The sequence below is a fragment of the Vicugna pacos genome, chromosome 5, assembly GCF_048564905.1.
Source record: "Vicugna pacos chromosome 5, VicPac4, whole genome shotgun sequence".
NCBI classification, from domain to species: Eukaryota; Metazoa; Chordata; class Mammalia; order Artiodactyla; family Camelidae; genus Vicugna; species Vicugna pacos.
This window is the reverse complement of record NC_132991.1, coordinates 72,059,706-72,074,326: the sequence shown is the minus strand read 5'-3', so window position 1 is coordinate 72,074,326 and position 14,621 is coordinate 72,059,706. Positions and strand designations below refer to the sequence as shown.

Below are 14,621 nucleotides of genomic sequence, written 5' to 3'. Positions count from 1 at the left end.
AAATGTAAGCTAAAGTAAATGTAACATTTTATTTTTCATGTATGTTGTCTAAAATTAATTTTTATTCAAGATATTCAGAATGCGTGTTTATGGTTGTAATTCACTGTGCTGGCTCTGTGTTAAGTCTGGAGTGAGAGGTCTCATGTGTTCTTGGATACGTTTGGTTTTTTGTGCTTAGGATGTGTGGGGATCTTAAATGGAGAGCCAGGCAAGAGGGCAAGGAGTGGTTCTGCTTGGGTTTTCCATTCATTCTTGAGCAGGATGCTAAAAAGACATTTTTTCTGTGTGTAGTGCAGCAGTGAGGCTTTTAACCTATGGGTTTCTCTGGTGAACAGACCAAAAATCTGGCCTTTTGTTGGATTCCCAGTTGTCCGTATTTGGACATTTTCTCTCTGGGTAGGTCATTTTCTCCAGAGGAGAATCCTCCGATCCCTCCAGCAACTGGAATCTGCAGGTAGAGGAGAGCTGCGGCGGGGTGGGGGTGGGGGCGGATGTGGGCCTCCCACTCAGACTGCTGCATAGTCCCCCTGAGGTCCACACTTTGCATACCCATCCTTCACTATTTCTGGTTACATTCCTTGAGAGCAAACCCTCCTGGGGAGTCAATGAGGAGACCTGGAGTTTTAATAACTTCATATACAGGCTTTCAGCCAATCCTCCTTGTCAGGGCCAAAGTCTACCCCCTCACCCCTTGCTTCCTTGATATTTCTGAGTCTTTGCTTTTGAGGGTGTGGAGGGCAGAAGTCAGCTCACTGCCTCTTGGTATCCCCTCTGCCAGGCTGGTTTTCTGCTCTTTGTCATCATTTGGTCGTTACTCCTCCATCCCCGTTGTATCTCCTAAATCTCACCACCATCTCTGATTCACTGTTGCCTTCTCTTCCATTCCTTTCTGTTGTGCATTGCTACCTTTTGAATGTTTTTGTTCTGCTATTCAAAGGCATTTTTGAAGCAACAGAGATAAATTGACCATGTTTACCTGAAAGGGATATCATTTTTCAAATTTTGAAAGCCCCTCTAAAAGGTAGCATATTTTACGTAAGTCAAGTTTGTTTGTATGTGCCACAGTCCAGTCACAACCCATTTAAGCAAATGCTACTGACTAGTGATAGAAAGATTTATTGGAAAGTGTCAGTGAAGGGCCCAGCAGGAAATGGAATTCACCCATATGGCTAAGGTGGACATTAATGAAAGGGAGGCTCACAGTGGTTAGAAATAAAGAAGGGGTGGTGAGGTACCGAGATCAGTAACAGTGGGAAGCCGATACCACCTCTGGTGCTAAAGGCAGAAGGGAGATAATAGTGTTTCTCGAGCCTGGGGATAGTTGAAACCTTGGGGGAGGGATTTCCTGGTAGAAGTCATCATTGGGGTTTGCAGCTACTAGCTGAGAAGGCACTGAAGCATCAAAAAAGGGAGTAGGGAAGAAATACCCTAGCTTCTTTCTTCTCCACCCTCTGATGACCTGCAAGTGCCTCCACTGGCCAACTCCAGTGGAAGCCAGGCAGCAGGAGAACCAGAGTGACGCAGTGCCTTGGTGAGCTCCTGGAGCCCAGAGCAAGTAAGAGGAAGGGAGGGAAGACCTGGGGAAAGTCGGGGTAAGTGAAGTATAACCAGTACTGAAAAAGAAAAGAGTATCTTGTAGATTCAATGACAGCTACTGGACTTGAGAAGGGGTGGGAACCTGGCCAGTTTCAGGAACCTTAGGGATTCATCGAACTTTATTGCTAATGATTTACATTGATATGATTCAGCTCCCTATGCTTAGCCTTTATATCTCATAGGTCAAATTCTTGACAAGGATTTTTACTGGCTGTGAATCAGCCAGTCTAGTCTCTGTCCCCTGTCAGGTGCCACGCATGATCCAATTAGCTATGCCTTGCAGCTTCTGCCATGTAGTACAGCATGGCTGTAGTGGTTCATGCCCTTGGGTAAGAAGGCATTTCAGAGAGAGGACCGTGAATGGGAAGGCACCCCAATAGGTATCAGCTACTCACATGTGGGAGTAGTTATCCTACATCACATGAAGTCACTAGCTGACTATCAGAGTGCTGTCCTCAGGGCAGAGGGTAAGGTGGTTAATTTTAGGCACTGTAACTAAGGGTCAGGAATAAAAGTACAAAGTGTGTGTGTGAAGATGGTGGATATACTGTGTCTACTCTATGACTAGGGTTATTATTAAGGGAATGTAGGCCGTGCACAGTGCAACTCCAAACACCACCATTCTGCAGTGGTGTGAATGGTGCTCCCCTGGAATTTTGCACAGTGGCAACCTTGTTCTCAACTTTGTTTAAGTACTCATTCTACCATGAAATCACTTGTGTGGCATTTATAAGTTTTGTACCACAAGGCTAGAGGGATCCCAGAACCGAGTTTTACCTCTTACCATGTCTACCACCCATGGAAAGTGATGAAGCCAAACACAGCCTTAAGTAGCTTAACAGGGGTAATGTCTCTAAGAAGCACCAAAAGGCAACAGAACATAGACACGAGGTTACAAGACTCAGTCATTTGGGAAAAGCACAATACTTTCAAAATATCAATTGTGAGCTTTCCAATGGTATGATAAAATGCTGTTATCTACTCATACTATCTCTATGAAAGGAAGAAAATCCATGAAGTGATTTTTTGATGGCTGATAATTTTAGTCAAATTACTCTGAAAGTTCTATTTCAGTTCATCAGACACTTATAGTGATAACACGATTTAAAAGATATTGTAGAGGAGTGGTTTTTTATCATGTGTTTTCCAGACCAGTAAGATCAGTGTCACCTGGGAACTTAGACATGCAGATTCTTGGGCTGGGGAAAGTCTGAGAACCACTGCATCAGAATCGCCTGATGGACTCTTTAAAACACAGCCTCTCCACACCCCTCTCCCCAGGGTCGCTGATTTAGGAGGTTTGGAGTAGGGCTTGGGAATTTGCTATTATTGGAGAGAAAGTTTTCTTAACAAAATAGTTTCTACCCCAAAATCGGTAAATGTATTAGGAATAGGTTTTTTGACTAGTGAAACAGCATGTGTTTCGTATAATCCCTGGGAGGACACGTTCCAGACTGTAGGATTGTCTACATTAAAATACAAAGATTCTAAATTTGGCAAGATTCCCCATTTCTAATGTTATTTGCTCTGGGATTGTGAGGTCTTCAGAAATCTCTTATAAAATATTAACATAAATAACTTCAAGAGCTCACAGATTTGTTTCAAATTTAGAAGAAAAATCAAGTAAGACCCTGTGTATTACACATGTAAATAAATAGTCACTACCATAATTAACTGAATTTGAAAAGTGATTTCTGATGAGTATAAAATAAACAGCCAAGTTCATATTTCATTGTTATTTGAGAATCTTCTGTCAGTATCCTAGAAAAAGAGGAAATAAAAGCAAGAATGCTTGATACACATCTTAGGAAATGTTTTCCTGTTATTCAGTGTTTTAATACCACTCATAGGCCCAGCAAGTGCTGTCTATACACATTAGAGGGCTGTGCGGTTACCGACACAGATGCACAAAGCCAGGGAGGTGACTTCGGAAAAACAATGAATCTGTTAGGACATTGGGTATCACCGCAGCATCCATTACTAAACTGCTCTAACATCATAGTAGATACAAGATTTATGTTTTGTCGTCATTGAGAGCAGCCACGATACACATTTCCCTTCTTTTTATAATTTAATTTCTGTCACTGCACATCATTATCAGCCATTACCACAGACTCCAGAATGTAGAAAGTCATTGGAGCTGGAGCAAAAGAGCCAAGTAAAACACCTGCAAGGGATTTCACAAGTGATTACAGTTTAGTTGCTGTATTTTGAGTGAAAAATACAGATGATGAAGCAAAGAAGCATCTGTTCTCCTTTCCTCAGGCTCCGTGCAATACCGTGTCGTGCATCTGCCTTGTGACTTCCACCTGCCCCGCTCCCTCGGAGCACACTGTCCTCATTCATACATATGGTCATTCAACAAACGCTTGTGTCTGATAAATATTTACTAAAGAAAGTCTGATCGAATGTCTGTTAGCAACAGTTTTTGGAGCAGATGCTGTTTTCGGAACTTGGTAGTCATCGCATGGATGACAAGAGTATAACACATTTCTGTGCTAACACCTGACAATTGTGTGATTTTTCTCAAGTTCTTAAGGAGATTTCATGCATTATATTTTGTGTCACCCTAGCCCCAAGCCTGGGATTAGACTGGAAAGCAATGATCCCCAAAGCAGCAGAAACCTGTACTGAGTGACTTGACCAAGGTCTCACCGCTAATGAGTAGTGGGGCAGGCACTCAGATAGAGCCTTTTCATTCCCAAGTTCAGCATTTTAAGTTAAGCCATAATAAAAGCAATGCTGTTAGGGTTCACATTCCCTTTCTAGAATGTTGGGTTAAGCTTCTCCCTTTTTCATTTGGCAAATGAGAACGGATTTTTTTTTTTTAAAGCAATTCCTTTCCCAAGATCCAAAAGGCTGCAGAATTAAGGACAGAGGTAAAAGAAGTCTAACCTTGGTGCCCAAAGTTCAGATACACTCCGAGCATTGGGGCCACCGATGATAAGTGCAGTGGCTCAGGAATTGTAGCCACTCAGTGGAGGTTTCCTTCTGCTGGCCTCTCAGTCCTCTTTCTAGTCTCAACTGCTCTGATCCCAGCCCAGGCAACTTACCAGGAATGTGCTATTTCTATAAAACATTGTGCCCTTTTGTAAAACTAGCTTTAAATGCTTCTCCTCCTTCTGTACACGTTGAAAATTGCTGTTTCTAGCTGGGAAGGGACTGCAGAAATTGCCTTGTAAGAATAGGGGCATGGTATATATCCTGCTCAGTGGTATGGCTGTTGGTTTTGCTGCAAGGGAATCTGAGAGGCTTCCTTAAGATTCCTCAAATTCCATACTTTGTTTCATATAAGCTGAAGTAAAACTAGACAAACAAAGAAAGTGTATTCAATTTTAGCTCAGACTATAAAGTAAAACAAAAATAAACAGAACATGATTCAAGGTTTCCCTGGAGGTGCCTGCAAGTCTTGCACAGAGTATACTGGTATAAATAAAGTCATATTTGTGCCTGGTGATGTAGATAGGCTATATTTCTAAACATTTTGTGTATATAGTGAGTAGGAGATACCATTGCATGTTTATTTTTAAGAAGCTTTATTTTTAACATCATATTTACTGATCATGAAGCATGCTAGACATTGAAGTCTTATTTTTAGTCAAAAAAAAAAAGGCCAAAAACTATTTACTCAGCCACAGAAATACAGGTTAATCTTCATAGGTCCTGACAGACTCTGTCCAAGGCATCCTTTTCAAAGTAGACAGTGATGTGGTGTTTTTGGTCGAGGCAGGCAATAGAAATTCTACTTAGATTAAGCAGAAAATGGGTTTATTACCGGCCTATGAACAGTTTCCAGAATTGTTAGGAAGGTTAAAAATTGAACCTCAAAGAATTGCTTTAAGAGCCCAAAGGCCAACAGCAAACTACGAAATTGAGACATTGCTGGTGCCAAAATCAAGTGGTTCAGCCATAGTCAGAAGGCCAGTGTGGTCAGCAAGCCCCAGGCATCTTCTGGAACTGCTTTCCAGCAGAACCAGCTGAAGCAGCAGCAGCCCAGCTTCCACTTCCCTGCTGTCCTCCAGCTGTCGTAAAAGCACACCTGATAGAGCAGCCTTGAGCAGATCCAGGGCTCTGGCTGCAAGGGCTTTCTAGCACTGAACTCAATAACATGCATCCATCCCATTTTACCTGTTCCCCTGGAATGGGCAGTGAGATTGCTTGCTTTCTGCAACCACAAAACTACAATGAAGATTCTTCTGGACTGTGTTATGTTATCTCTGGGATATATACCCAGGGGTGGGATGGCATTGTTAAAGGGTATATGCACACTTTTTTGTTTTTGACAAAGTACTACCTGAATATCACTCTCTAGAATGGTTCCACTCGTCTAACTCCCAAAAGTTTAACATATAAATAACTTTACATTGATATATACTATCATAAGATACGAAGTTTCTACTTTCATGGAAGAGCTTGTTTATATTTAAAAGCAGACAGCAGATTTTTATCAAGTATTATATCTGAAATAGCATAATTAAATAAAAGATAAATCAGTAGGCTAACAGAATACTTGAGATTTTTATTTTCTTTCATAAAAATGGGCAGTAGAGAGAGGACTGCAGGCTCTTGTGTCTGAAGAATCTTAGAATCTTAGATCAGCTCCTGCTTGTGAGACACTGGACAAGCTCATTAACTCTCTTTGATGCTAATTTCTTTGACTGTCGGCAAAATGGTGGTAACGATACTAAGGATATTGTTGAAGAATTGAAGTTAATAGATAAGAAGCAGTCAAGACAACGCCTGGCACAGTTTTGCAAAAATGAAAGACTTTAGAGATCTGTTGCACAACTATGTAAATATACTTAACATTACTGAATTGTGCACTTAAAAATGGTTTAGATGTTAGGTTTTCTGTTACCTGATTTTTACCACAAATAAAAATTTTTTAAAAATTTTGAAACATTAGGATTCGGAAGTTCTGGCTATTTCTAAGACACTTTACATCTTTTTACTAATTTCTTAGCTTGATTCCTATAGGCTTCTCCACGTTGCTTCCTGAAGAATCCTCATTCCTTACCCCATATTGATGTCTTCTTCATTGATACTTTAATAATACTCATGATACAAATGATAAAAGCAAGCAACTATTTATGAAATATGGTTGCAAAATAAGACATAGTTGTCTTGCAAAAAGGCTCTGCTCTACAGCAGCTTTTAAGATCTTATATCAATAGAATGGCCCAAAGTAGAACAAATTATTTAGGAAACCAGCAAAAACATTTTAATTAGGTTTACAGGACACAGTGAAATTTCTTTGTCGAAATTGTGTGTAGTGGAGCCAGATTTATGCTGTTTCATGGTCCATTCTCTGTTAAATTGCCTGCTGGAGCCAATCTTTGCCATGCTGCCTCATAAACTTTTACAGTAAATATTGCATTATTGGACACTGGGGTGGAGAGTGATGGGAGGGAATGTAATTGTTTTAGCTTTAAACTTACCCTTGTCCAGATTTGTCTTAGACATTCAGCACAAGACGAGCCAGTAAGTCATGAAGGCGTTCACCTCTCTGGAGGCTGGATTGCATTTAAACCATTCCAGAGAGATGAGGGAAGTGCCCCTTAGGAGAAGGGAGAAGTAATCCCACAACCCTTCTTAGTAACTCATCTCTGTGTTTGACAGATCTTGCCACTGGGGTCTTTGTAGTTAGCCCGCGTCTCATCTGCTGCCGTTTCCTCCTTTCCCTTCCCCCTTCTGGTTACATCATTAACGGAGATTGGATCCAGCTGGCCTCTTTCTTCTGTATGAGGCTTTTATGGATGTGAAAATGATTATTCAGTTTCTCTTCAACTACTTTGCTGAACAATACTTTCCTCTAACTTTGCCCCAATAATTTTATTTTTCAGATCCTTTGATGATCTTTTTGATGCGTCCCTGAAACCTTTGTGATTTTAAACGTAGTGCTCTAAAATGATGGGATTCCAGTTTTCATGGAACTCTAATCCATTTCTAAACATTTTTTAGATTAATGAAAGGATTACTCATTCCTATATAATAGTCACTTAAAAATAAATATCATTATTAAATCACCTCCTAAATCTTCATTATTTTTCTGACAAAAAGGAAAAAATGTCACTCTTACTACTTTCTGCAAAGCTAAAATCCCTTGTAATCTCAGATAGAAAATTAGTTTCTCTTTGAGAGATTTTTTAATCTATCTGGAAAATTAGATAGAGGTAACAGAAAGTATGTAAATATGTATTGGTGGAAATGATGATCAGTTCTGATGAATATAACTGTGAGGGATTTTGCCCGTATCATAAAAAGATTTTGTACTATTTTCTTATTCTTTAAAAAAACTGTATAAAGAAGAATGTTAAAAACCCCTAAAATTACACAATTTTGAGGTATCAGGATTTAACGTTTTAGTGACCATCTTTTTGTGTTTCTTTTTATATTTATGACGTATCCTAAGCAATCATGTTATTTTTATTGGTTGTGTTTTAAAAACGTTTTTCTGTGTATATTATTTTCGTATGATCTCCCTTCTCCCCCAAATAACTGATGTATTTATTCTTCCATTCCTTTTCCATGGACATGTAGTCATATTCTAGCATGTATCTAAAGGCTTGTCACTCTCTGTTTTAGAGAAAATTGTGGAGTCTTTTATGCATCTTTTTTTCTCACTAAACAAATTTTATAGAAATTTCTGCTAGGCAACCTGTATAAATTTAACTCCTTTATTTTCATGGCTGCATGATGGTGTGGATGTAACTCAGTCTGGCCAGTCTCTCATGTGTGTTTGTAACATTCATATTAGCTGTGTCAGGTTAGATCTGAAGAATGTGATTCCATGGCCACTAATGTATCACGAGTACGAAAGGCATTAAATTGCTATGGCCATAACATAGAAGCTGTTGAATTACACACTTACACAAAATCTAGAGAAAGAATTACAAAGGAAATAAAAAAGCAGTAGCAATGAATTAATAAAGATAAAAACAGAAGATAATTAATTAGAACATAAAACACAGAGGAGGTGAAGAAGCACTGATTCTTTGGGGGAAAAAATCAACAAAATAGAAAAACCATTGGTCAAACTAACAAAGAAATAAAAGAGGAAACTTAGATATACAAAGTTAGAAGTCACAAGATGGATGTTCATAAGAGATCAATCCTTACAAATGATAGAAGACTACTTTGTACAACTCTCTGCAAGTAAATTTGAAATAAATGGTTTTCTGGTGTAATACACTTCACCAGTAGATATGGAATGTATAAATAGACCGATCAATGGAGAAAAAATAGAAAAACCAAAGAGCACTCCACTCTAAATCCCAGATGGTTTCACATAGGAATTTACTAAAACTTTGAAAATCAGCTAATCCTAATAATACTTAAAACTATTGCAGAGCATGGTTTGAGGAGAAAAATCTTCCAGATTTTTCTGTGAAGTAAACTGATACCAAATCCTGATAAAATTTGCACCAAAAAATAAAATGACCATTTAGTCTCATTTCAACTATCAATTAAAATATTCTAAATAAAATTTTAGGAAAAAGAATTGAACAGCCAGCCCATTAATAAAGTAATACATTATGACCAAATAAAGTTTTCTTGCAATGTGAAGTCTCAGGATTAGAATATCAGCTAATGTAATCTATCATTTTAATAGAAATAAGGATCAAAATCCTATGATCATCTTCATATATGCAGAAAAATAATTTGACAAGGTCAACAGTAGTTCATTAAAATAGAAAATGGTGGATATTTTCTGAACAAAATTATATATATGTGTGTATATATATATATATACACACACACACACACACGTGTGTGTGTGTGTGTGTGTGTGTATGCATAGCTCCACCTAAAGCCAATTTTACTCAATGGACAAGCATTTAGAGAATTTCCTGCTAAAATGACAAGGAAGGCAAACATTTCCACACAATGCTGGAGGAAACAGGCAATGAATTTAGACAAGACAAACTAATTAGAGATATAAGAATTGAAATGAAGAAGTAAAACTACATCTCTGTGTGGTTGATATGATTATATTGCTTGATTCCCAAAAGAATCAATGTGAAAACTACTTAAAAAGAGAATTTAGTAAAGTAGCAATTTATAAAATCATCATACAAAAATTAAACAAAAAATCAGTTCTACAGGTAAATACATATTCAGTGCTCAATAACATTCTTTTTGTCAGTGTCTCTCCAGATTCTAGAAAAGCTCATTTTCTACAAGAGTTCTCAGGAAGTGCTGATGAGAACAGTATTTATCCTGTTCTTAAATGTTCACAAGTATTTTTGTGGCACTTATACTTAAAGGTCAGTTTGACTGGATATAAAATACTTGGCTCACATTTTCTTCTCTTGAGCAACTTAAGATATATTACTCAATTGTCTCTGGTATAAACATTTGCTGTTTTAAAAGTGTAATGTAAATCTGTTTTTTCCCCTTATAAGTGACTTGATCTATTTGCCTGATCGCCTCCCTTTTCTTTTTGAAGTGACCAAATAGTTTTACTAGACAATGTTTTGATGTTGACTGCTTGGTTTGATTTTTTTTTCCAAATATACAAAATGCCCTTTAGATATGTAGATTCAAGTTTTCTTATATTTCAGGGAAGTTTCATTGAATTATAGATTGGTGACTCCTATTGTATATATGCTGAAGCTTCTTTGCCTTTTATATTGTTTCTCTCAAATCTTTACAATTTTTTTCTTTCTTTTCCTTTTGGTTTAAAAATTTTTCTTCCTTTTAATCTCTTATTTTTTATGGCATTATTATTTGCTCTTATATTCCTTATAGTTTGTTTTAATTCTTTATTTCTTTATTGCTTCTATAATTTTCTTAAATTCTTTTAGCTTGCTTTAAAATGTTATAAATATACTTGTATCTGTCCATGAATTTCCAAATGCCTTTATTATTTGCAGCAATATTGTTTTACTTTTTATGCACTTCCTGCTTGTAGTAACTTTATAGGAAATGCACTTGCAGTTGTCTTTTGTTGCTGGTGTTCAAGTGAGATGTGGTCTCCTGAATTTCTCAGGAGAGGAGGATGAGGGGTCAGTTTAGTTTGCCTAGTTTTGTCACTCTGGGGCTGTCTTTTGTTCTTATCCTGTTTAAAATATGACAGCCTTGTACTTTCAGAGATCTGTCTTCTTTACTGCCCTTTTTCTTCTTTCCACCACTGTGCTCTTGCTGCGTCCACTGTTGGAGTGTCCACTGCTGATGTAAATCACTCTTTCTTTTTGCATGGCCCATGGACAAGGGCTCATCCTGCTGACTCAGACTCCCCAGAGTTTTGGTGGGGCTGTAGCTTCCTCCAGGATTTAGCTGTGACTCTCATTTGAACCTTACTTTGGGTGGTCAATTCTCCAGCTCTCTGCTAGAAGATCACTTTGTTCCTGTTTGGTGACACCTTCCTTCTTCACCTTCTTCCTTCTTCCTTCTCCACCTTCCTTCTCCACAAGTTGGCTACCAGCACTCTCAGCTCGCATCAGAAGGTGCCTGCCTGCTCCATGCTACTGGGGAGCCAAGGGAGACAGGTTGGGGTGCGAGTGGTGTGGGCAATTTCATAGGCCCTCTGTCTGTTTCATACCTGCTCTCATTGCTCTTGGAATCTAAGTATTTCCATTCACATACTACTCCTTCTCCAGCATCTGTGTTTTCACTCTGGTTGGGGTCAGGAATAGAGCCCTTTTAGATAACTCCCTGTGTTAGCTCTGTATTCTGGCCATTTTTACTCTGTGTGTGAATACTGTATTTTACATTCTTTTTTTCCTATTCTGAATGCTTCAGATTCTCAGACCTTGAGCTCAACACGTTTGGTCTTTCAGAAGGCCTGGTTTTTGCAATAGAAGATCTGGGTTTGTTCTCTCAGCTTCCTGTGATTGCTCCTACTAGGCATTTAATGATAATATTTAGAAATGTGTCTACCTGATATTTTTCTTGCTCTATCTCACATCCTTTAAGAGCAGCACATATGAAAAACTGTCATTGTGTATTGCCTAAATACCTGAGGAGAAGGTATGAATATAAATAAGTGTGTCATAGAGGTTGTAAAAGAAAATTGCCCCAACTCGGATCTGCTTTGGGACAGAACTTTTGTGTGATGTAATGCACCATCACCTTCCAGCGGGAACATAGCATTCTCGATCAAATGTTTAAGCCATTTCCTGAGGAGCTTTAATGGGATTAAAAATCTGGGGTCCCAGTCACTGATGTACCCAGCTGACACCTATCAAGAATAACCAACCACTTTTTTCTTTTTGATTTGAGTCTAACCAATGATAATCCAACCCCGTGCATCTTGACCAGGGGCAATTTTTTCCTGGAGAACATTTGGGGATGTCTGGGGATGTTCTTGGTTGTCACAACCTGGTGGAAGGAGTGGGGATTTCTGCTGGCATCTAGTGTGTAGAGGTCAGAAATGCTGCTAAACATCCTGTAAGGCACAGGGTAGTCCCACCCTGCAAACAGAGAAGTATCAGGTCCAAAACGTCCACAGTACTGAGCCCGAGAAACACTGATCTAGCTGTTCTCTTTTCCTGTAAATTCTTAATTGAATTTTTGGATCAGTCTGCTGTAGGCTTTTTTCCCTTGAAGCAAGATTTAGTAAAATTTTTATATATTCTCATTGCCGATGTGTTTAACAATTTTTTTTTTAAATGGGAAATAAACTTCAGTTACTTCCTAAAAATATGATCCCACTACCCTGGGATGAGGCAGCTAAGAACTGATCTGGGGTTCGTGAGAGCATCATTCCCAGGCAAGGCGGGAAATCTCTGCCTTTTGCTGTGAACAGAGACTTCTGGTGTGAAAGCTGTTAACAAGCTGGCACTGACCCGACCCAGCATGCGGATGCTGACCATGAGACTCCGCCCAACAGCGCGGTGTTCACTGCTATTTCCTAATGCTTTAGTTCCTAATTTGGCTTGGCCCCCAACCCACCAGCTTTTCTCCTGGTGGCCTGAGGGCTGAGATTTATTTTTTGTTCTCATACAGCTCTTCCCAACAGCCTCTCTTTGTCACCTGCCTTTCCTGTCACCCAGGGGATGCTGCTCTGTGGACACTGGTTGTCTTTCTGACCATACTTTTTACTGGTAGAAACTCGTCTAATTTCCCTCTCCCACCACCAGGAAGGGCAAACCGGAAGATCAGCTGGTGAGACGGAGAGCGAGGGAGTGGGAGATACAAATGCACTTCCATTTGGCCTGTGGGAGAATGCAGAGGGCACACAAGATGGCTTGTGAAAAAGACAGTCACAGCCTCCTCTCTGAGTTTTGCCAAATACCCAGGAGAGGAGCGCATGTACCAGATCTTCATTTTTACGAGGCAGATGGAGGTATCGGTAGTAACACATGGATTCACAAGATGAGGAAGGCAAGGAGGAAAAATAGCTCTACAGAATTATTTGAAAGAGACTTGGTAGGGTATTTTTCTTCTATATTTTCATGTGAAAGGCGAAATTTTTTTAAAGACACCGTTCACCTAGCAGAGACCCTGTGTCTGAAACAAACTGATAGAGTTGCTTTCTAAAGGGAAAACGGAAAAACAAGAGCCAAATATTCATGCATTCAAGGCTGTAGAAAGTTGATGTGGAAGCTGGGGAAGAATATATTATTTTAACAAGAAAATGCCTTCTTTTAAAATGAAAGGAAAAGTGAGAACATTCAAAAAAGTACGAGATCCTGAAAATATACATCTTACTAGACATCTTCTTCCACAATATTTTCAACTGGAAAATAAGGCAGATTTCTGGGTATTTGAGATTAGTACCTTGTGCTGTTGGCTTACATCTTACAGTTTTTTTTTTATGTCATAACAGGCTGCTGATTTTCTTCCAAGCACTCTCAAACCGGTAAGTGTGTAAATCCCAGCCAAAACTGCATGTAATCATCTAAAAATTCTCCTGTGTCCCAGCCAGCGGGCTGCTCTTCAGTTTGCCTCTGAGGCCTGTGCTCACTTTTCAACTCATTTCCCCTCGTGTCATTTTTTTTTTCCTAGAAAAAAAAAATACTCGGTAATTCTTTCTGACACAATTTTAGCTATGTTCTTAAATCTTACTCAGTTAAATCTTACTCAGGACTTTTTATTTTTTAAATTATTAGACCTGGTCCAAACTTCCAAGTCAGTTCTGAAGGTGCTGTTAGGCGTGAAGACAGTGGATTTGAAGGAATGGGTGTTCTGTCATGGTCCTTAAGGTGGAATGTGTTTTCGTGAAAGAGAAGTTATGATACTTGACTCCGTGCCTACCAAAAATGACAGTCTCTTGATGAAGATGAAAGAAGAGCTGTTATCTTCCCTGAAATGTGATGTAGTACCCGGCACGGGGGAAACAACGATGAACGAGAGCGCACTCTGTTCTCAGGGACTTGCGTCTGGTGGGTCACCCCGGGACGTTGGAAGACGTGTGGAAAGGGGTCTGATAGAGGAAGCAGAGAGGGTGATGGGGCTACTGACCAAGGGCTTTACTTACTTGAGGGGGAACTGGGACCCTTCCTCGCGAGAGGAGACGTTTAAGTTAAAAACCAAAGTGACCCTCTCCATCAGTAAAAGGAAGGAAGAGATGTAGTTAAGGGCCCATTATTCAAAGCAGAACTTGGGCTAAGCCCAGAAGATTTATCTGTGTGTGTGTGTGTGTGTGTGTGTGTGTGTGTGTGTGTGTGTGTAAATTTTAATATGGACATGTCTTATCTGAGAACTAAAATTTAATAAAGCTGCAGTCTGCCAAAACACCTGCTGGAGAAGTGGGTAAGTGGTTTCCCTTTCTTGAACCCTGCACTCCACTCTGGGATCTTTGGCCCCAACAGCAGGCTAACTAGGCCTGGGCTCCTTCAATCCTCCTTTTGAGTGAGGGTGATAGTGAGGCGAATGGCTTTTTAAAAGTATCTAAAGTTAACAACTGAGAAGTTCCACTTAGATTTTCTTTGGGGAAGAGAGGCAGAGAACCTGTGATGTCATTCCCAGTGGGAGAGTCACATGTGCATATTAAGAAGCCCTTTCTGAAAAGACTCTTGGTAGATCAGTGCCTGGTTCTGGGTTGTGATCCTCAGCCCTGGCTCTACCTGACAAGTATC

At 39.4% G+C, this 14,621-nt stretch overlaps 1 long non-coding RNA gene across 1 annotated transcript in view; it reads left to right on the top strand.

Annotated features, from left to right (window-relative positions):
* The window catches only part of LOC140696457 (uncharacterized), a 74,453-nt gene that overhangs the window by 1,772 nt on the left and 58,060 nt on the right, over nucleotides 1-14,621 (top strand). Inside the window, exon 2 of the long non-coding RNA XR_012072824.1 lies at nucleotides 13,370-13,402. This is a non-coding gene — a long non-coding RNA (uncharacterized lncRNA). The remainder of the gene's footprint in view (nucleotides 1-13,369; nucleotides 13,403-14,621) is intronic.